Genomic DNA, 23,290 nt, shown 5'->3' with positions numbered 1-23,290 from the left:
GGGTCCTGTACCTCCTTGATTTGCTTTGCCCAGCACCTGGCTGCATGGGAGCCATGGGAACTTTATCAGTACCAAAATAACACTGGGAGCCAGAGTTCTTCCTCTGGACCTTAATATTTCAGAAAGGAGTTGCATTTAGGAGATGGGGGTTGCAATCTCCCAAACCTGTCTGGCATCTGTTGTGCACTCTCACATACCACCTCTTACAGCACTTGCTCATCCTCCCAGACTGCACTACACCCCTACACAACCTCCCCAACCTCTCTTGTGGAATGCCTCCAATCTGTAGAGCACTTCTTGTGTTGTTGGTTGTTAGTGTTTTTTTAAGTGGTTCTGTGGGTAACTATACTTCGTTCAGTGAACAGCTTTGTCCTCATTATCACATAATTAAACTCACTCTTACTTCATCCTGTTTTCACTCTTTTCCCCATTTTTCCCATTAGGTACATTACATACCAAAATCTCCTTTTGCTTAAAGACAACTTTTCATATTGTACTAGTTTTTCCTTAGTTCTCTTCCCAAGTTGACATTATTCCTGCAAATAATTCCTGAGTCAACTTTTTTTCTACGTGTAAAACAGTAAAATGTATGTTTTCTGTCTTTTATCTTTGCCTTGATTATTTGCCCTATAACAACCACCACTTATCCTATTTTGGCATGATACCAACTTCCAATATCAGTATGTGTTAGCAAGTCACAAGGAAGACTGGGGACAGGAGTGGGGTGCCCATGTGTATGTCAAATTTTGATGTCAACAGAGAATTGGGAGTGTTGAGAACAGCATAGTAGGAACAAATGTGTGCTATGCTCAAAATACTGTGTCATTCAAGCCCCCAGCACCAATTTCTACACAGTTTGTTATGCTTTATCTTTTCATAAGGTTTTGAAATGCAATCTTATTCTGTTTTTTAAGAATGTTCACATTAAATAAGAATAAGAGTGCTATAGCCTGATTCTTGCATAGCTCTCTCAAAGGTGCCTTTTTCACGAGGCAACTGGACTTTCTTGGTTTTCTTTGAAGATGTTTTGCTTCTCATCCAAGAAGCTTCAGCTGAAGAAAATTCTTGGATGAAAAGCGAAACATCTTCAAAGAAAAACAAAAAAGTCCAGTTGCCTCGTGAAAAAGCACCTTTGGGATAACTATGACCTGGATGTCTGAGAATCTTCATAGACATTTGCATAGCTCTCTTTAGCCCAAGCTGAATCTTTATGTTTCAGTGTTGTAAGTTCCATAGGATTGTTGTGAAATTACAGTAGAAAGGGAATAGCTATATACACTGGGGTCTATTGTAAGATGTACTTTGCCTACATGAATCTGATCATCCTGATATCTGAATTTCCAAAGTCTTCATAGCTACTCTCCCAAGTAGTCTGTGGTTTATTTCCTGGCTTTCCTGATTTCTGTTATTCTATTGCAGGGGTGTCAAACTCTCAAGTCACGTGACGTGTCGTGACGTATCATGACTTTTTTTTCCCATTGCTGGCAATGGGGTGGGTGTGGTTTCAGTATGATGCACTGGCCTGCAGGCTGGCAGTTTCACATCCCTGTTCTACTGGTTCCTTTACTGTTTTTTTTTCTTTTCTTTTGTTCAGTAATGTTCCATTATCAGACATTATCAGAGTCAGCTTGGACAGTTCCTGCAGTTTTCTTGGCAAGGATTTTCAGAAGTGTTTTGCCATTGCCATCCTTCCTAGGGCTAAGAAAAAGTGACTGGCCCAAGTCCTAGCTCGTTTTGTGCCTATGGCAAGCCTGCTGCCTTAATCATTACATTGAACTGTCTGTCTTGCTGTTGATAGTCAATCCTAAAAGACAGAAGCCACCCATTAGTTTAATGTCTTCATTTTTGTTATAAGGCAGTACCTCATACTTTTCTTTTCTTTTTTCTTCAGTTTTACTTCCTTTTTCCCCACTGTGTCCCTTGATTTTTATTACTGAAGCTTACAGTTAATTTGGATTTTCAGCTACCAGAATAGTGTCATCAGCATAGTGAAAGTTGTTGGTGTTTCTACCTCTAATTTTAAACTATGCTCATGAACTTCCAATTCAGTCTCAATATATACCATGCTGGGTCAAATAAATCACGGAGAGCATACAACCTTGTTTTACTCCTTTGCCAATCTGGAGCCAGACTGTTTCACCATGTTCTATCCAAGACTGTGACTTCCTGATCTGGGACAGCAATGCCTTCCTTCCCTGCTTGTGAGTTCCTTTATTCATTGAATTTATACCATATTATTCAGCAGGTGTTTTTCTCATGCACTCATCAGATTTTATTTATTCAATTACTTTTAAGAAATTAAGTTTCTCTAGTACCTCCAGCTGATCATCACTGGAAGCACTAGACTGGACATTGTCTTAGCCAGGGTTGTCTTGGAAATGCTGATATTTAGAAGACTCAGGAGACTGGCAAGCAATTTCAGTCTTTGCAAAAGGAATTTTATAATGCTAAGGAGCAATGCGTGGCATCTGAGAGCATTTCATTCTTCATCAGCCTGTTAAACTTTATGTGCTTATGCTCATATTCCATGATAGTTGTGGTAGTAGTAATAATAATAATAATAAAGTTGGAAGGGACCTTGGAGGTCATCTAGTCCAACCCCCTGCTCAGGCAGGAAACCTTATACCATTTCAGGCAAATGGCTGTCCAGTCTCTTCTTAAAAACCTCCAGTGTTGGAGCATTCACCACCTCTGGAGGCAGGTTGTTCCACTGGTTAATTGCTCTAACTGTCAGGAAGTTTCTCCTTAGTTCTAGGTTGCTTCTCTCCTTGACTAGTTTCCATCCATTGCTTCTTGTCCTGCTTTCAGGTGCTTTGGAGAATAGCTTGACTCCCTCTTCTTTGTGGTAGCCCCTGAGATATTGGAACACTGCTATCATGTCACCCCTCACCCTTCTCTTCATTAAACTACACATACCCAATTCCAGCAACCGTTCCCTATATGTTTTAGCCTCCAGCCCCCTAATCATCTTTGTTGCTCTTCTCTGTACCCTTTCTAGAGTCTCAACATCTTTTTTACATCGTGGTGACCAAAACTGGATGCAGTATTCCAGGTGTGGCCTTACCAAAGCATTGTAAAGTGGTATTAGTACTTCACTTGATCTTGATTCTATCCCTCTGTTAATGCAGCCTAGCACTGTGTTGGCTTTTTTGGCAGCTGCAGCACACTGCTGGCTCATATTGAAGACTCCGAGATCCCTCTCACAGTTACTACTATTGAGCAAGGTACCACCTATACTATACTTATGCATTTGATTTTTCCTGCCTAAATGTAGAACCTTACTTTTTTCACCATTGAATTTCATTTTGTTAGATAGTGCCCAGTGTTCGAGTCTGTCCAGATCCTTCTGTATCTTAAGCCTATCTTCTGGAGTATTGGCTATTCCTGCCAGCTTGGTGTCGTCTGCAAATTTGATGAGTTCCCCATCTATCCCCTCATCCAAATCATTGATGAAGATATTGAAGAGCACTGGGCCCAGAAAAAATGTAGTTTAAATATCCTTTGGTACCTGTGGATGATAAACACATCCTTAATATATTTGTCAGGGTTCAGATAGCATTGAAACAGCTCTGATGTTTGTTCATAGTGTTAAAAGGTGTCTCAGATGCCATTTTAGAAGATGTGATCTAAACATTGATTACTATCATGTTGCCTGACCTGTAGCCTGTACTCTTACCCTCTCATTTGAGAATCAGTGAAGTTTAATTCTTACTGAAGGAAAAATTAAGCTCAAACTGTCTCAGAGAAGTGGACTGATAAAGGTTAGGTAAATCTAACAGTATTTGAGAAGTGAAAGGAACAAAGCATTATTATTGTTATTAAATTTACATTATGGCTGATATAGCACTACCTAACATCCCCAGTACATGGAATTTATGAGTGCAATAAGAATTGTGAACTCTTTGCACTTAGAGGGCTAAGATTGGCTAAAGAGGTTATTATATAACTTTGGGAGCATAAATCTATACCTAATTTGCAGCAGTGGACTGCTGATACACGTTGTTTATTAACATTTGAATTAGTCCTTAATCTGGACAAATATTGTATAGTTCTGAATGTGATACAAATTTTCAATGTGATACAAATTTTTCATTTCAGTTTCTATATCACATTGTCATTTTCATTTTCATAAGTTTTGTTTCAACAAAGTATAAAATATAGTAACAATAAACAATGCAGTTTTCTACATGGCCTATTCAAGAAATGTTGCCAAATATTTCTTCAGAGTCCCTTCACAGATTCCCCTGTTACCATAAGGTTTGAAACTTTTCTACAGGTGTTCCTGCTTCCTCTTTCCTACCTGCATGTTTAATATTGGAAGAGGGGTTGGCACTCATTAGAATAATCCAAAAGACATGCAGATATGCAATCTGTAATTGTATTGCCTATTCAGATTATCACTATAAAGTTATGTATAGCTTATCCTTGAATCATATAGTTGGAAGGCACCATTTAGGTTGCATAAGTCCTACTCAAAATGCAAAAATCCAGATAAAAGCCTTAGCTTGAATATGCCCATGTTGCACTTCTGAGCTGCCTTGTTCCTCCTCGGAATCAAGTTCCACTGAGAAAGGAAAACCCTGGTGGTTCTGGTGTGGGCTGTCTTGGTTGCCAGCTTGCGGACTTTGGGAGGGACTTGTGCCATAGTCCTCACTTAGTGACCATTCTGGAAACCTCTTCCTAAGTTGGTCAATGTGTATTCTGACCAGTCGCCCTCCCTCCAACCCACTTTGTAAGATAGCGGTCCGGATGCTTTGGTCACCTGACCAGGAACCCACAAATTTCCAGACCCATAGTTTCTGGCCCAAACCCAATCACCTATTTGCAGCCCCCTTGGGGATTTTGGTCTGGAGGCTTCGGATGCCACTCTGTCTGGATGCAACCTGTCCTGTTTAGTAATTAAGTGCCTTCCCCAACAAAGCTCAGCAGGACCTTTACCTGTAGCTGTGCAGGATGTAGAAAGTTGACACAGCAAGAAATCTGCCAGTCTATGATGCCAGTCACCTGTGATAATGTACTTGAGTGCCTCCTTTGTTGTCCTCACAATGCGTTCGGCTTGTCCATTCGAAGAGGGATGAAATGGTGCAGATGTTGCATGTCTGATGAGGTTAGCTCTAAGAAAAGCCTGAAACTCAGCAGCAGTGAATTGAGCCCCATTATCAGAAACCAAAACATCAGGCAACTCATGTGTTGCAAAGAGTTTTCTCAGCACCTGGATGGTCCTAGCAGTAGTCATATTAGGGACTGGAACTACTTCCAGCCATTTTGAGTGGCTATCCACTACTACCATAAAAAGCTGTCCTGGAAAAGGCCCAGCATAGTCTATATGAACCCTGGACCAGGGAGTATGTGTTTCCTCCCACCTATGAACTGGGGCCTGAGGCATTTCAGGCCTAGACCTCTGGCCGATATAGCACTCATGAACTTGATTCTCTACAACCTTATCCAGGCCAGGCCACCAAAGGTAGCTTCTAGCTAAGGCTTTCATCCGTACAATGCCTGGATGACCTTCATGTAAGGATTGTAAAACTCTGTCCCTCAATGATGTGGGGATAATGACTCTGTTGCCCCATAATATGCAGCCCTTGTGTGCAGACAACTCATGTCTCCTGACAAAATAATTTTGGAAATCAGGATTTGGACTTTTTTCCAACCAGCCTGTGTATACCCATGACAGTACTCTGCTCAGAATTTTATATGTGGCAGTTTCAGCAGCAATATCCCCAGCGTGGAGGGGAAACTCAGGCAAGTCCTCAATGAATAATATTTTAGCAGCAGGAGCTGGATCAGGATCCATTAGTAGCAGTGGTAGTCTGCTGAGGCCATCTGTATGGCCCATTTCCTTCCCAGGTTTGTGAATTAACTTAAATTTGTATGCAGACAAAAATATAGACCATCTCAGCATTCTTGGAGATAGTATGTGGGCTTAGGTGTTTGGGCTTAGGTAGGGGCCTCTGGTATAAATTTATTAAGAGGCCCCTGGTATGTTTTTTAGCCAATCATTTTAAAGGGTTAGGGAGGGGAGAGAATGGTAGGGAGGGGAGGGAATCGGGCTGTGTTTCTCCAGCCGGCTTTCAGTCTGGGCCTATAACAGTTCCCGGTGAGATGGGGTTGGGGGCACGGACTTTTGGTTCTGTTAATACTGGGGTGGCATTGCAAATCCCAACGACGATGGGGAATTGCAGCAGGCAGTTACGCGGAGGGCCGTATCAACATCTGGGATCACGCCCCCGCTGTCTTCGAGCGGTGGCGTGCTCCGACCCTCCAGTTGGCCCCCTTTTATCCAGGATTGATGGGGATCAGGACGCTGGGCTCAGGCTTGTGTATTTTAATGCCAGATCCATTGCAAACAATCCGTGATCTGATCGAGGAGGAACACACGGATCTGGCATGCATCACAGAGACCTGGTTGGGCCCAGAGAGCGGTGCCCCTCTGATTGAGTTGTGCCCTCTGGGTTTCTGTGTACTACACCAGCCGTGGGCTCAGGGTAGGGGTGGTGGGGTGGCGGTGGTTATTCGGGAGACCTTATGTCCGAGGGAGACCACCGTTGTACAGATAGGCGGGAGTGAGTCCCTCCTCTTGAGATGTGGCCCTCAGGCTCAGTTGGTCCTGTTGCTAACATACCTGGTGCCCAGCTGTGTGGCAACAGCCCTGCCCGAGCTGCTCGATACCCTCTCAGGGTTGACGGTGGAGTTCCCCAGACTCATTGTTCTGGGTGACTTCAACCTGCCTTCCCTGGGAGTATCGTCAGAGTTAGCTCGGGAGTTCATGGCCTCCATGATGGCCATGGACCTGACTCAAGTAGTTCATGGTCCGACTCATGGGAGGGGTCACACTCTCGACCTGGTTTTCTTATCTAGACAATGGTTGGATGATCTGGGAGGGGGCTTACCAACTATTGTCCCCCTGTCATGGTCCGATCATTATCTCCTGCAGCTGGTCTTCCGCTATGTCACCCCCCGCTGCTGGGCTGCGGAACCGACCAGGTGGTTCCGCCCCAGGCGCCTAATGGACCCTGATCGGTTCCAGATGGTGCTTGGGTCTGTTCCTATCTCCCTCACTGACAGCTCGGCCGATGTCTTAGTGGATGACTGGGAAAGGGCTGCCACTGAGGCACTCGACCGTGTTGTTCCCTTGTGACCCCTAACCCGACGCAGATCCCGATGGGCTTCATGGTTTTCTTTGAAGCTCGGGAGATGAAACATCGGAGACGGGGTCTAGAGTGCTGTTGGAGATCCAGCCGATCTGAGCCTGACCGATTGCGACTAAGAGCCTTTACAAGGTCTTATCTCGCTGCAAAGAGGACGGCGAAGTCTAATTACTTCACTACCCTCATCGCGTCCGCAGATAATCACCCAGCCGCCCTGTTTCGGGTTACTCGCTCCCTCCTTCATTGGGAGGAGAGGGAGGATCCCTTGCCGGGACAGGCCGAGGAGTTCAGTCGTCATCTTGCAGATAAAATTGCTCAGATTCGGGCCGGCTTGGACTCTGACTGGACAGAATCTGACAGGGAGGATTCGAGTGGTCTTGAAAGTGTTATCTGGACTGAGTTCGATCCTATGACCCCCGATGAGGTGGACAGGATCATGAGGAGGCTGAGCTCTACCACCTGTTTATTGGACCCGTGCCCCTCCTGGCTGGTTTATGCAGCTTGGGAGAAGACACGAGGCTGGTTCCAGGCAGTAATAACTGCTTCTTTGAGCAAGGGTGTTTTCCCTTCTGCCTTGAAAGAGGCAGTGGTGAGGCCACTCCTCAAGAAGCCCACCCTGGACTTGGCGATTTTGAATAACTATCGTCCTGTCTCCAACCTTCGCTTTTTGGCAAAGGTTGTTGAGAGTGTGGTAGCGCATCAGCTTCCTCTGTTCCTGGAGGAAACTGATTATCTTGACCAGTACCAATCGGGTTTCAGACCTGTGCATAGCACAGAGACGGCATTGGTCACACTGGTGAATGATCTCTGGCGGGCTTGGGACAGGGGTTGTTCCTCTATCCTAGTCCTATTAGACCTCTCAGCTGCTTTAATACCATCGACCATGGTATCCTACTGCGGCGTCTCAGGGGGCTGGGAGTGGGAGGCACCATTTTACAGTGGTCCTCCTCTTACCTCCTGGGCCGCTCGCAGTCGGTGTTATGGGAGGACAGAGGTCCACCCCGAGATCTCTCGTTTGTGGAGTCCCTCAGAGGTCGGTCCTCTCTCCCCTCCTGTTCAACATCTACATGAAGCCGCTGGGTGAGCTCATTCGTGGTTTCGGGGTGGGGTATCACCAGTACGCTGATGATACCCAACCCAGTGATGCCCTCACTGTGATGTCCCGTTGCCTGGAGGTGATCCGGGTTTGGATGGGGAGAAACAGGCTTCGTCTCAATCCTGACAAGACTGAGTGGCTGTTCATACCAGCATCTCGGGCTGACCAGCCTTCTCCATCATTAACAATAGGGGATGAGGTTACCCCCCGTTGATAGGGCTCACAACTTGGGAGTCCTCCTGGATTCACAGCTCAGTTTGGAAGATCATATAGGAGCCGTGACCAGGGGGGCTTTTGCCCAGATTCGCCTGGTGCGCCAGTTGCGTCCCTATCTGGACCGAGATGCTCTACGTACCGTCACTCATGCGCTTGTGACCTAGCGGTTAGACTACTGCAATGCCCTCTACATGGGGCTGCCCTTGAGGACCACCCGAAGGCTTCAACTAGTGCAGAATTCAGCCGCGCAAGTTTTGATGGGAGCTTCCTGATACTCCCGTGTAACACCTCTTCTCCGTGAGCTGCATTGGCTTCCGGTTGCCCTCCGGGTGAGATTCAAGGTGCTGGTAATGACCTATAAAGCCCTAAATGGCTTGGGTCTGGACTATCTAAGGGAACACCTGCTGCCGGCATCATCTTCCCATCATCCTGTGCAGGGAGGGCCTTCTCAGGGTACCGCCGGTTAATGAATGCTGGCGGGTTATTCCCAGGGGAAGGGCCACAGAACTTAGGACTTCCCCCGACCTTCGCTCATTTCGCCGGGACCAGAAAACTTGGCTCTTCGATCTGTTTGGTCCAGAAAGTGGGGTTGTTAATTTAACTGGGTTTTAGATTTACTCTTGGCGCTTTAATTTAATTTAATTGTTTTATTTGTTTTTAATTTTTTGTATTCATGGTTTTAACTGCCCTGTAAACCGCCCTGAGTCCTACGGGAATAGGGTGTTATACAAATCCAATAAAATAAATAAATAAATAAATATAAATAATCTTGAAATTTCTTGACTCCAGCCACTATGGCTAAGGCTTCTTTATCAATTTGCGCATAATTATGTTCAGCAGCAGATAAGGTTCTAGAATAGAATGCAATAGGGACTTGTTTCCCATTCTTCTCTATGTGGCTTAAGACTGCCCCCACCACATAGGAAGATGCATCACATGCAAGACATACAGGTTTAGACTCAGTGTAATGAGTTACAGTGGACTTTTCTGAAAGAAGGGCTTTGAGATCCTGGAAACTTTTTTCATGTAATTCAGTCCATTTCCAAGGGGCTTTTTTATCAAGTAGCCTGTGGAGGGGCTCTGCTATTGCAGCCTTATGAGGTAGAAATGTGTGATAAAAGGAGGCCCAAAAGTGCTTGCAGCTCTCCTTTTGAATTTGGCCTAGGAGCCATTTTGATGGCCTTTACTTTTGAATCAGCGGGGTGAATTCCACTAGCATTGATACAGAACCTCAAAAATTCCATTGATGAGACCCCAATACTACATTTGGTTTTTTTTAATTTGAGGCCCGCATTGCGGAGCCTTTGCAAAACAGCCCTGAGCCTATTGGCCAATACTTCTGGGGATTCCCCAGCAATGAGAACATCATCAAAATAAGGACAGACACCCTGTATACCCTTAAGTGTGCGTTCCATAATCCCTTGGAAAATACCCGGTGCAACACTGACTCCAAACTGCAAGCGTTTGACTTTGAATGCCCCTCTATGAGTTACTATTGTTTGAGCTGCGGCTGTGGCCTCGTCTACCGGTAGTTGCTGATATGCCTGCGCTAAATCAAGTTTAGCAAAAATGGTTCCCCCTTGCCAAGAGGCTAGAATATGGCTGACTATCGGGACTGGATATGCATGTTGATTGAGGGCTTTATTTAACGTGCATTTGTAGTCTGCACAAATGCGAACCTCCCCATTGGGCTTTAGTGGAGTGACAATAGGAGTTTCCCACTCCCCCTCATCAACAGGCCGTAATACACCCTGCTCTACTAACTTATCAATTTCAGAATCGATTTTGTGTTTCAAGGCGAAAGGAACCCTGTGAGGCTTGACCCTGATTGGTACAACGTTAGGATCTAATTTAAAAGAAATTAGTGGCCCAGTATACGTTCCCAGTTTTGACTCGAAAACATCCACATATTCCTCACAAACAGCCATGAGGTCTGCTGTCTGTGTCTGGTTAATGCCTGTTATGCCTGTTATGTTATGAATGCCCAAAGCCTCAAACCAATCAAGTCCAATAAGACTTGTTCTTTGGCCCTCTACTACTATGACATCCAGGTGCCTCCAAAACCCTTTAAATTTCACCAATAAAGTGGCTTCACCCTTAATTTTAACATGAGCATTCTGAAAATCTGTTAAAATAATATCTGAGGGCCTTAGTTTAACCCACTGGTTGCTGCGTCTGCACACAAAGTTGAATGTGTCATGCGAGATGATCGAGACCGCCGAGCCGGAGTCCAATTCCATTTTACTTGGAACTCCTTGTAGCTCTACAGAGAGCTTGAGTTTAGGCTTAAGGGGGCAATGAGCCCCGGTGCAGCAAACGCTACTCCGGCTCCTGAAGAACCCCACACTAACTGGACCCTGAGCCCCAGTACCTCTCCTAGTCGGTTCCTCCGACTGGTGCTTGGGTGGCCTGTCTCTCTGGTGGCCTCTGCACACCACCACAATGTGGCCAGTCCTTCCGCAAGCTCTACATGTGGCCGAACGGAATCTGCAATTGGTGCAGGAGTGGTTGCCTCCACACCCCTTACATCTAGGTAAGAGAACTGCCTTTTAATCATTCTCTCTTTATTGGTTGCCGCGGTTTTGCGTGTTTATTCTGGGTTCTTTATCTTCTGACGATTCTCCGCTGCATTTGGCGACTTCAAGGTGGATGGAATCTTCTATTTTTGAAGATTTGGTGGACTGCACTGTTTGTACTGCACCTCTGGCTGCTTCGCCAGCCATGACCTCATCCTGTGCTTCAGCGAATGTGTGATTTGGTCTGCCAAACAATCTCTGCTGCAGGGTTCTGTCTCTCAGATCACAGACAAATTGGTCTCTCAGGCGTTCCTCTAAGTTTGAAAACTTGCAGAGGCGTGCGGACTGCCTTAGGTCCACGATAAACTCTGATGCTGTCTCACCAGGAAGCTGCACTCGTTGGTCGAATTTAAAACGCCATGCCATCTCTGACATTTTTGGCTGAAAATGCCCGGTCAGCTTCTTCTTAAGGTCAGCAAATGATACTGCTTCAATGGGCATTGGCACGAAGAGATTTTCTACTAGATCAAAAGTCGCTGGCCCACACACACACAGCTTTTAGGCCTTCCTCTGCAATCTGGTTTGCTCGTAGATAGTTCTCCACTTGTGAGAGGTAAGACGGCCAATCTTCTGGATTTTTAATGTCGAACTCTCTGAGTTTGCCAACCTTCAGCATCTTTTCCTTGATTCCTGTGTTATTGGATTCTACTTCTTAGGCTCAGGAAATGCATCCTCTGAGCACGTGGCCACTAGTGTAGCTTTAGTAGCTGGCCTGGGGGGGGAAGATGCCTCTTCCTGCCAGTGAGTAATGCCGACCCCTTGTGGCTTCAGCACTTAGGTGGTGTAGCAGGATCCCATCCTCATTGCCAGTATTATGTCATGGGCTCTGATGAGCAGGAATGAAGACACACAGTTGAGTACAGAGAAACTCATTTTTTTATTAAGCTGGAACTGTACTGAGAACTCGGGTGCACCTTGCCACAATATATAGCCAGACCCTCTGGTAGCAACCAATCAGATTGAACCCATGCTTGCCACCCAAAGCTGACCAATTGCAGGACCAGAGACGTCCTGTCTGGGTTGCTGGAGAACCGTTAGTTCTCCAGCAACGCATGTGGTGATGTACCAAAAGCCCAGTACATAACAAACTGCTCATTCTATTGCAGCATTTCAGCCATGGGACTCAGCTCTTTATTAGGCATTTCCCAGCTTCTTTTACTCTGAGCATCAGTGAACAGTAGAGGCAGCAAAGGCCATGAGCAGGAGCACAGAGAAATACAGGAATTGTCATTCATCCAGGGATTCTGCTGAAAACAAGGGGGGAAATTACAGAAAAGTTGTTGTTTTTTTGAAGAATTTACTCTAGTTGGTCTGAGTTCTTTATATTTTTTATTTGAGATAAAAGTATCATTTAATTAGGATATCATCTACCTTATCCATGTGGCTTGCAAGAACCATACATAGACCCAGCTGTTAGAGAGGCTCCATTTATATTCCCAGCAGGTTCACCTGCTTTCTGCAAATTTTGCACAGTTACACTGCAAGCAATTCAATACTGGGATTTGCTGTCAACAAAAGAAGGGAAGACCTCCTGGTACTTCCTGTCTTTAAACAACTAAAGTTGTTTTCTATTTCTTAAATGATATTGATTCATAAGACTAATTATAGGCTGCATAAACGTGTTCTTTGTGCTTTCTTGCGGATATAATGCCTTGGAAAATTATAATTATCTGTATTTAAAATGCTTGAAATCTATTGTATTGCACAAACCTGCTGCCAAACTCATGCTACGTGCAAAATAAAGCAATAGAAACACATGCCTGCCCTCCTGGGTAGAGGACAGGAGGTACTAATACTATGGCAATGTAGATGACTAGTGAGTCTGCATATGAGGTTCTCCATAGAATGCTGTACCCACTGTTCAAGCCATTTGTTGAATAACCTCTCTTATCTGAATGAGCTTTGTGAACTTTCTCTCTCTATTTTTATAGCATATACTGTACAAATTAAAAATCTAGAGAGCAAGAAGGAAAAAAAACACTGAGTATTGCCATTCAGATAGGGTAGAACTGAGGACACTATACTAAAATTACTTCCCTATACACATATTAAGTAATAGATGTGTTGTATACCAGTTTGTAGAGTATAGATGTCACTCCGGTACCATAAAAAGTAATAACCCCACTAGCTGCCATTTTTTGGGTGACCACAATTCAACATGGCCTTGCTATGTTTTCCTAACCTATGTTCCACTGCATTCTACAGCACTGTGGAATGCTGCAAAAGGGTACAAAATGCTGCTGAACTTGTATTAGGAAAACCTAGCAAAGTACTTCATTGCTGGGCTGCACAGCACCATCCTGGAAGTGGTCACCATTTTCTGCAGCCACAATTCAATATGGCCACCATTTTAACTCAGGTGATAATTCTTATTTCTATTTGGCAATATACCAGTAGTAATCAGTTAAAATGTTGGATTTTCCTTTATCTTTGTTTGAACACTGCAACCAGATTATTATTATAGGGAGCAGCCATGTCCAACATTTTGCCAAGTTGACCATACTCTACTCTATTCTTGAATATATATTGAATAATAGATAATTGATTTCAGGGAGCCTTATAACTCAAGTCATGATTTTGATTCTGACATCTGACATGCAGTTAGAAGGGGTCTGGTCCCATCACCTCATATAGTAGGAGGAGCCAGATGGAAGAGAACATAGTGTTAGATTGCTTAGTGTAGAATACTTTTTTTTTGCCATCTGGGACTTGCTCCCTCAATTGACTTGCATTAGTTACAGGTGAAGTAGCTCCTTTATGAGACTACTATACAAGCCATCAAACTTAGTCAAGCATACAAAAATGGTAATACCCAGAATCATAGAAATTGTAGATCTTTGCCTTACCATTTTCTTTCAGTTTGATGGATAGATATACAAACAAATCAGAGGAATCAATGACATCATTAATCTCAGTATTTACAGCAGGGATAGTCATACAAAATGTGAAGCAATAGCCCTCTCACACATACAACCCAAATATGGATTTATCGTATGAATAACACCTTTGTTATAAGATAAAATGGCAATTACAGGATACACACAACATAATATATCTTTAATAGAATTAAATTCACAAGAAAAGAAGAAAGTAACAGACTATTGTTCCTTTATATTCTCATCAGCTGAGAAAAAAGCAACACATTTCAAACTCATATACATAGAAAAACAATACAGTCAAACCAAGTGTTGCACTATCAGCACAACAATCCATCTGCTCGTGAGAAAAGCTGAATAAGATGAGCAAAAACTCACTGCAATGACATAGAATTCAAAAGGGGGAAAATTACCTTTATGGCACCATTTAATGCAATGGGTACCCATATTATGCAGGATTTCAGGTGTGGCTTGGTAGAAATAAAAAATGGAGTCCCAATGTCTCTTGATAAGCCAAACATGTTTATTCAGCTGAACAAAGGCAGGTCCTCCCTTAGATTGGAAGGCAGATATAGATTTTTATAAGGCAGATATAGATTTTTAAATTTTACTTAGTTACATAAGAGGAAGCTTGCACACAACAGATAAGGTATAGAAGTTATAAAATACTCAAGTACACTTTCTGTGGTTTTGGTCACATGCTTAACCCACAGGCTTGTTGTTTCTTGTGGAACTTTCCAATGCCTCAAAAGCCTGCTGAGGCCTGAACTTTAGTTCTGCCATCTCGATATATGTATCTTTTAAACAATCATCAAACTCATCAGATTCCTGATCAACAACCACTCAACTTCACTAAAAAGTGTCTTTCAATACAACCAATCAGAATGCAACCATCAGAACCATGAAAAGAATCATTCTCCCATCATCAAAATGGCTCAGTAACTATCAATAGATCAACAGATTAAATTTGTAGGCATCACATTAGCCTACAAATCAACCAAATCTTTTCAAAGCAACTTGAGTTCCAACAGTGAGAGGAGGCAGAACAGGAACTATTTACAATATGCAATGCAAAGATTTAAAAAAATCATTATGTAGGAAAAAGAGGGAAAGGAACATGCAATGAGAAGACAGGATGAAAATTCTTTAGTTTCATGGCAGATTGACAAATGTACCCACATATTCAACTGGGAAATCAAACTAAAGTCAAGAATGTGAAAGAATTTTAAAAGCCTGGGATTCTGACAGATCAGCTGCTATCTAAAGAGATAAACCTAGTGTACTGTATAGAGTAGGGGTATCAAACTGCCAGCCCACAGAGCGATTGCATCATACATAGGCTCCAGCAATGCAAAAAAAGTCATGATACGACATGACACATCATGTGACATGGCAAGTTTGACACCCATGGTAAAGAGTATTAAAAAAGTAAGAACCCAAGGAAGAAGCAAAGTGCCTGGATTTAATTTAATTTAATTTAATTTATTAATATTTCTATACCGCCCTTCTCCCGAAGGACTCAGGGCGGTGTACAGGGCAAGAATAAACATAGAGATTTACAAAAATTAAAAGATAATTAAATACATGCCCGATTAAAAATACAATTAATACATGGTAAAAACCCCAATAAAAATAGTAAAAAGACCCCACTAATCCCCCCTCAGGCCAGGCCGGCTTGCTTGAACAAGTATGTTTTCAGATCGCGGCGAAAGGAGCGAAGATCGGGCGCCGTCCGGAGCTCAACCGGTAACTGGTTCCATAGATCCGGGGCGCCCACAGAGAAGGATCTCCCCCTGGGGGCCACCAGTCGACATTCTCTGACCGGTGGCACCCTGAGGAGGCCCTCTCTGTGGGAACGCACAGGGCGGAGGGAAGTAGACGCCGGCAGCAGGTGTTCCCTAAGGTACTCCGGACCCCTGCCATGTAGGGCTTTAAACACCATTACTAGCACCTTGAATCTCACCCGGAAGACAACTGGCAACCAATGCAGCTCACGGAGCAGAGGTGTGACATGGGAGTATCGGGAGACTCCCAACACAACTCTCGCAGCTGCATTCTGTACCAGTTGGAGCCTCCGGGTGGTCCTCAAGGGAAGCCCCATGTAGAGAGCGTTACAGTAGTCTAGACGAGAGGTCACGAGCGCGTGAGTGACTGTGCATAAATCATCCCGGCTTAGATAGGGCCGCAACTGGCGCACCAGGCGAACCTGGGCGAAAGCCCCCCTAGTCACAGCCACCATGTGGTCTTCCAAGGTGAGCCGTGAATCTAGGAGGACTCCCAAGTTGCGAGCCCTATCTTCGGGGGGTAATAATTCACCCCCCATAGAAAGAGATGGAATATCCGAATAGACCCGGGATGAAGGTATGCAAAGCCACTCGGTCTTGTCGGGGTTGAGTTGAAGTCTGTTCCTCCCCATCCAGACCCGAACCGCCTCCAGGCAACGGGACATCACATTGAGGGCATCACTGGGGTGGTTTGGGGTCGAAAGAAAAAGCTGGGTATCATCAGCATACTGATGATACCCAACTCCAAAGCCACCAATGATCTCACCCAGCGGTTTCATGTAGATGTTGAACAGGAGAGGCGAGAGGACCGACCCCTGAGGAACTCCACAAACGAGAGACCTCGCGGTCGACCTCTGCCCTCCTGTCAAGACCGACTGCGAGCGTCCCTGGAGATAGGAGGAGAACCACTGTAAGACCGTGCCTCCCACTCCCAATCCCCTGAGACGCCGCAGCAGGATACCATGGTCGATGGTATCGAAAGCGGCTGAGAGGTCTAATAGGACTAGAACAGAGGAATGACTTCTGTCCCGAGCCCTCCAGAGATCATTCACCAGCGCGACCAATGCCGTCTCCGTGCTGTGCCCGGGCCTGAAACCCGATTGGTACGGGTCTAGATAATCCGCTTCATCCAGGACCAAAGGGAGCTGATGCGCCACCACACTCTCAACAACCTTCGCAAGAAAGCGAAGGTTGGAGACCGGATGAAAGTTGTTCAATACAGCTGGGTCCAAGGCAGGCTTCTTGAGGAGAGGCCTCACCACCGCCTCTTTCAAGACGGCAGGGAAGCTACCCTCACTCAAAGAAGCTGATATAACTGCTTGGAACCAGCTGCGTGTCCTCTCCCGGGCTGCATAAACCAGCCAGGAAGGGCACGGGTCCAATAAACATGTGGTGGAGCTCAGTCTCCCCATAATCCTGTCCACTTCCTCCGGAGTCACAGAATCAAACTCCTCCCAGGTGATATTGACAAGACCGCCCGTGTCCTGATCACCAGACTATGCCCAGTCAGAGTCCAGACCGGTCCGAATCCGAGCGATTTTGTCCGACAGATAATTGTTAAACTCCTCGGCACGACCCTGCAAGGGTTCCTCTCTCACCTCCTGATTAAGGAGGGAGCGAGTCACCCTAAACAGAGCGGCCGGGCGATTATCTGCGGACGCGATAAGGGTAGCGAAGTGATTAGACCTCGCCACCCTTATCGCAACGAGATAAGACCTAATGTAGGTTCTTAGTCGCAATCGGTCGGATTCAGATCGGCTGGACCTCCAACCGCTCTCTAGGCCCCGTCTCCGACGCTTCATCTCCCGGAGCTCCGCAGAGAACCATGGAGCTCGACGGGATCTGCATCGGGTCAGTGGCCGCAAGGGTACAACTCGGTCAAGAGCCTCAGTGGCTGCCCTTTCCCAAGCTTCCACTAAGGCATCTGCCGAGCTGTGAGTGGGGGAGGCAGGTGGGGACCCCAGCGCTGCCTGGAACCTCTCGGGATCCATTAAGCGTCTGGGGCGGTACCATCTAACTGGTTCCACACACCCACGGCGGGGGGTAGCAAAACGGAAGACCAGCCGCAGGAGATGATGATCGGTCCATGACAGGGGCATAATAATTGGAGAGACCCCACCAAGATCATCTAACCACCGACCAGATAAGAAAACTAGGTCAAGGATGTGGCCTCCCTCATGAGTCGGTCCTGAAATTACTTGCGTCAGGTCCATGGCCATCATGGAAGCCATGAACTCCCGAGCCAACTCAGATGATCCTCCCAGAGATGGTAGATTGAAGTTCCCCAAAACTATAAGTTTCGGGAACTCAACCACCAACCCAGAGAGGACATCGAGGAGCTCAGGCAGGGCTGCTGCTGCGTGACTAGGCGAAAGGTACACCAGCAGCAAGCCCAACTGCGCACCAGGGCCGCATCTCAAAAAGAGAGACTCACATCCGACTATCTGGGGAACGGTGGCCTCCCGCGGACCTAAGGTCTCCCTCATAACAACAGCCACTCCCCCACCCCTACCCTGAGCCCGATACATCCTCTCTAATCACACATCCAGCAATTTCCACAAAGGGCGGTCTAACACAATACAGTAGACAGAAATGATTTGTGATAAAACCATGTAGCCAACAAAACCAGATAGGCTGATTAGAAGCAGGCACATAAACTACAATAAGCCTGATCTAGAAAGGCGGGATAAACTGCCAGGCAAACCCTCATTCCCTTGTGGCAAAGCAGTGATGTTATTAATTAGTCTGGCAATGAAACATTTGCAAAAAGAAAACCTAATTTAACAAACATCAAGATCTCAACAATGGTTGGAAGTAGCTACTGTTACTTACGTTAAAGATACCTTGGCATATTTTTCTCTTTATTTAAAAGTTTAGCACTTGGAGTCATAGTGCATAGTCAGAAACAATATCATTACATTAATATCACAAAACTGTTCAATATAGCGGTTATGTCATAATGACATCATAAACAATATAAATTTCCATGGACATTTTATTTTTCAGAACACTCCACTGCATTTTCAGGATGCTTGTTTCTGAAATGGGATGTGCAGTTTTCACATTGATTTGATGTCAGCCATGTTGGGACTGTGTCTCAATTGTCTTTTTTAAAAAGGGCCTGAAACTCCCAGTCAGGTATTTGTCAAGAATGCTTATTTGCTATTGAGAATATGTTAATATACTGTGAGTTAAATTTTGCTGATCCCCAGGAATAGATGTCATAGCAATGAAACATGTTTTCAATTTTAATTTTAGACTTCAGATTTGTCCATCATTCACACATTAGAAGAGCTTTCTGAACTATTTCCTGACATACTGTAATAGAAACTGACCAAGAAATATGTTCACTTAACGGCCGCTGTCCACCCATGCCAAGGAAATGTAGTTTTATGTAAACACATTTGATTTCCCTTAAAATATCAAAGACAAAACTGTCAGCTTCTTCCAAGTTTTGTGATAAATGCATTTCTTAGTGAGGATTTGACTTTGTATCATGAATGCAGTTCTTGCTGAGGGAAAGCATTCAAAGATATTGTTTGTTTGTTTTTCTGCATTTTACCTTGTTAATATTTTTTAATAAATGAGGTTTGCATCTAAAGTAGGACTCGTGTCAGTTCTTTACTACTGATGCAGCAGCTACTCTCTAAAATTTCATCTACATACAGTATGTTGCTTCTTTAGACATTTGTTATTTTTCTGTAGTGATCATTCTAAAACTGACTGTCACATCATTTAGAATATATAATTGCAGATGCTTCCTAATTTCATGGTTTCAGTTAAATAATAGTGGAAAGGGTACATTGGAGAAATGCTTTGTCATTTTTAATGGCAGGACTTTATCTGTTAATCCCAATGATTATACTCTTACCTTCGAAATACTGACTGCACTTAATAGGGATGTAGTAAAAATGAAGCAGCTTTCTTCGCCTAGTCAATCAGTGGTTACTTTCTCCAGCTGAAACAGAAATAAGGCTATGTCTCGCTATCACAATAGCTTCATATACTTTTGAAATATAGTGTGTAGGGATTTCATTCTCTATTCTGTTAATAACAAAATGCTCTGTGCAGGGATGGTCAGATCTCTTTCTGTACCAGATTGATACAGTCATACAGGGAATCAGTCTTTGGCTCCAAGTCCGTTTACTGGATCAAATAGACTCATTTGTGATGCTTGCCTCAATGAAATGAAATCTGTTGAAATAGAATGGATGGAAAGTCAAATAATCTTACTCAGTGTTTTATTGTTGTTATTGTACCAGTAGCTTTGCTAAATCTAGCTCTAGGCAGATTCAATGTTTCACCTGAAAATAAGAAATTATTATTTTTGATAGGGAGACCTACACTTCTTTTATGGGTGTATGAATTTGATTATGGGGAGGTTTTTTAAAAAAATATAAAATAGAGTAATGCCTCCTTAAGTAACACCAGCTGCCTGCAATTAGTGCAGGTTCGCATCCCACCAGGCTCAAGGTTGACTCAGCCTTCCGAGGTAGGTAAAATGAGGACCCAGATTGTTGGGGGCAATTAAGCTGACTTTGTAATAATGCCGCTTGGGGGGTGTGTGAAAGCCCTAACAAGCAGGCATATACATAGAATTAAGGCTACTGCTAAGCTTGTAAGCCGCCTTGAGTCTTCGGAGAAGGGCGGGATATAAATGTAATAAAAATAAAAATAAAAAAAATAAAAAAAAAATACATTTGTATCAGGCTAGCTCCAACTCTGACGAAGCTGCTTCAGATGATCCTTTGCAATGGAAGCTACAATAGGAGACACTTGGGGAATGATTTGGCTGCGGAGCATGTATGGAACTGCAGAGGAGTGTGGTCTGGTCCAGAGCTTCCTCTCAGCCATGAGGCCTGTAGGGGAGAGCAGAGGAGGTCTGCATAGCTCCCTGGGAGCAGGGTGTTCCCACAGGTGAACTCTGTCCATTTGCACCCTGAATTCCTGCCTGAGGCAACTCTGTACCTTCAAACCTAGACCATCTGACACCCTACCCATGACCCTGAGACCTTTGGATTGTGCCCTGATGACACTTCTAATTGTGCATGTGATTGCATACAAGCTCTGCCTGCTGCCCCTTGCAAGTGCTCAAACCAAATTTAAGTCTTTTGTAAGCAAACTCATTTGTGTGCAGTACAGATGCATTTGGCCTGGAATAGGACAATTTGTTCTGTTTGCACTGGCCTGACAAAAATCCTGATTCTTCTCTCTCTTTTTGAATAGACGGGCACTTGCATACATATACACACCTCCTGATTCACCAAGATGTCTGAAAACACAAGTGCTTTTTAAAAAAAAACAACTATAGTAAAACAACTATAGTAACTATATGGTAACAACTATAGTAAGTTGTTTTTAAAACAACAACTATAGTCCTTTAATATTTAAAATAGACAGAGTTTCTGTATATCAGACATGTCAAATTCACAATGTCACATGACGTTGCGCAACGTATCGGGACTGTTTTGCCATTGCCGACAATGGGGTGGGTGCAGCTTCCGCATGATGCGCCCAGCCTGTGGACCGGCAGTTTGATACCCCTGCTGTATATGAAGAAACATTATTCTGGTTTCTTCTACTTCTGGTAATGTATTTCAGCTGGCATTTTATTTTTAACAAAAAGATATTGGAGTCTGGGAAAGTCTTTAATTGGATCACTAAATTGGAAGAGGCTATTTTAGTCCATCAAGTCCAATACTCTGTTCATTGTAGGAATCCAAATTAAAGTACCCCAGTGAGCTTACTACCTGGCCTCTATTTAACACATCCAGTACAGGGGAGCTCTCTGCTCTAGATAATAGGATCAATTATTGAACTACTTTGACTATTAAGCCTTTTTTGTTTTTACATTGGAAATATAGGAATTTGCTTCTTTGTGGCTGAAATCCATTATCTTGTGTCCCATACTCTAGAATGATGGAGAGAAAATCTTGGTACTTTGTTGGGTATCCTTTCAGATACTTAAAATTTGCTGTCATACTCCCATTTTCTTCTCTAAGCTGAACATTCCCAATTGTAAAATATCTCCTCATAGGTGTTTTTTTCCTACTAAGTATCTGTTCTTCTGGGAATCTGTTTTAATGTATCTGAGTTCAAGTGTGGTGGTGAGAACTAGATAAAGTAATTCTAGGTGGTAACCAAACAGTGCAGGACAAAAGAGTGTTACATCCTTCAATTTCAGATCTGTGGATATAGCCTAACATTACACATATTCATTTTTCAATGTAATTCTGTAAGAGGAGAGCCATGCTAGTCTATGAAGGCCAAGAATCAGAAACACCATTTACTGGACCACAATATATAGCTGTTCTGTCCTTTTCCTTTAATTTTTAGCCACTATGTAATATTGGATGATATTCAGGATATACTCTTAGGTCAATTGTGCTGATTATGAGATTCAACCAGTAGCACCAGCCTATGTTCCATGTGAAGTGACCATAAATATTAAAATAGGCTCAAGCAACTCAGCATGGAAAGTGGTACCTCAAGATTTGAGATATCTGAGGCCCACTTCTTAGATAATCTATCATTATTTGGAAGCAGGTGGAATTTGTCTCCTGCTCTGTAAGTAGATACCTTAAGCAGTGAAATGGAATCTGATACCTTTACATTTTCTTTATACAAATAGCTGAACATTTTCTTCACATAAATGAGATTTTTCTTGCAAGCTAAATGCTCTAATCCAAGGCCTCCTGAGCTAGAGGCCTCCTAAATGATTATCCAAGAAACAGCAGATGAGGGTTAACTTCCTTGCTTTGATTTTTGTGAGTTGAAAGTATTAAACTGCACATCTTCAGGTACTCCAGGGATGGTAAATAATATATTTCTTTCTATTTTTCTCTGAAAATCAGAAATCATTGGGCATTTATAAAGCATAAGTGGTCTATTTAGCAGGGAGAATATAAATGTGACTATTTAATGCCATCTGGTTGTTCCTGTCTCTGAGGCAGAAAAAAATCGTATTATTATTTAGAAAATGTTTTCAATAAAAAATAAATCCAAAGCTTAAATTTCTTTAAGAAATATAGTCCTACAATAGGAAAAAGTCATGTCCTGTATGCCCTTGTGGGACTGGAAGACAGATTTTCAAGAGAGTGGGTCTTAAAGATTTTCCAAGAGATCCTTAATTGGGTTCATATGTTTTAAGTAGAAAAGGCTATAGCTTCACTCTGTTTAAACTATCTTCAAACCACATTGTATATCTTGGGGTCAGCAGCTTTGTAATATGTCCTCTCACAGGTCAGTCCCAAGCTTGATTATTCTGATTTAAGGCAAATATCAGGCTGGCACAGATGGAATGTGTGGAAAGAGAGGCCACAATCTTGGTAGAGAAAGAAACTCCAGAAACTGTTGTTGAAGGAAATGTTATTTTGCTGTGCACTTTTGTATGGAAGTTTCAGTGTGTTCTTCTGCCCAAAATGGTGACAATCCCAGCTGGGACAATTGGCAGTTAAGTAGCTTGGCTTTCTTATGGGTTTCCAGGATGTTTTTCTTTCTGGGAGAGCATGCATCTTGTCTATTTCCAGTTGAAGACTGAAGTGTATAGCTTCTTGTATAGCTCCAGAGTGAGCTTTGCCACCTCCATGTA

General features: G+C 43.7%; 1 protein-coding gene across 1 annotated transcript in view; it reads left to right on the top strand.

Moving 5' to 3' along the window:
• The window catches only part of ERBB4 (erb-b2 receptor tyrosine kinase 4), a gene marked incomplete at both ends in the record, with an annotated part of 1,101,913 nt that overhangs the window by 375,459 nt on the left and 703,164 nt on the right, over positions 1-23,290 (top strand). The gene's annotated exons all lie outside the window — the stretch shown is intronic.

This window comes from Vipera ursinii (genome assembly GCF_947247035.1).
Source record: "Vipera ursinii genome assembly, chromosome: 1".
In the NCBI taxonomy this organism is placed as follows: Eukaryota; Metazoa; Chordata; class Lepidosauria; order Squamata; family Viperidae; genus Vipera; species Vipera ursinii.
The sequence above is the reverse complement of the archived record's forward strand: the minus strand, read 5'-3'. Positions and strand labels throughout refer to the sequence as shown.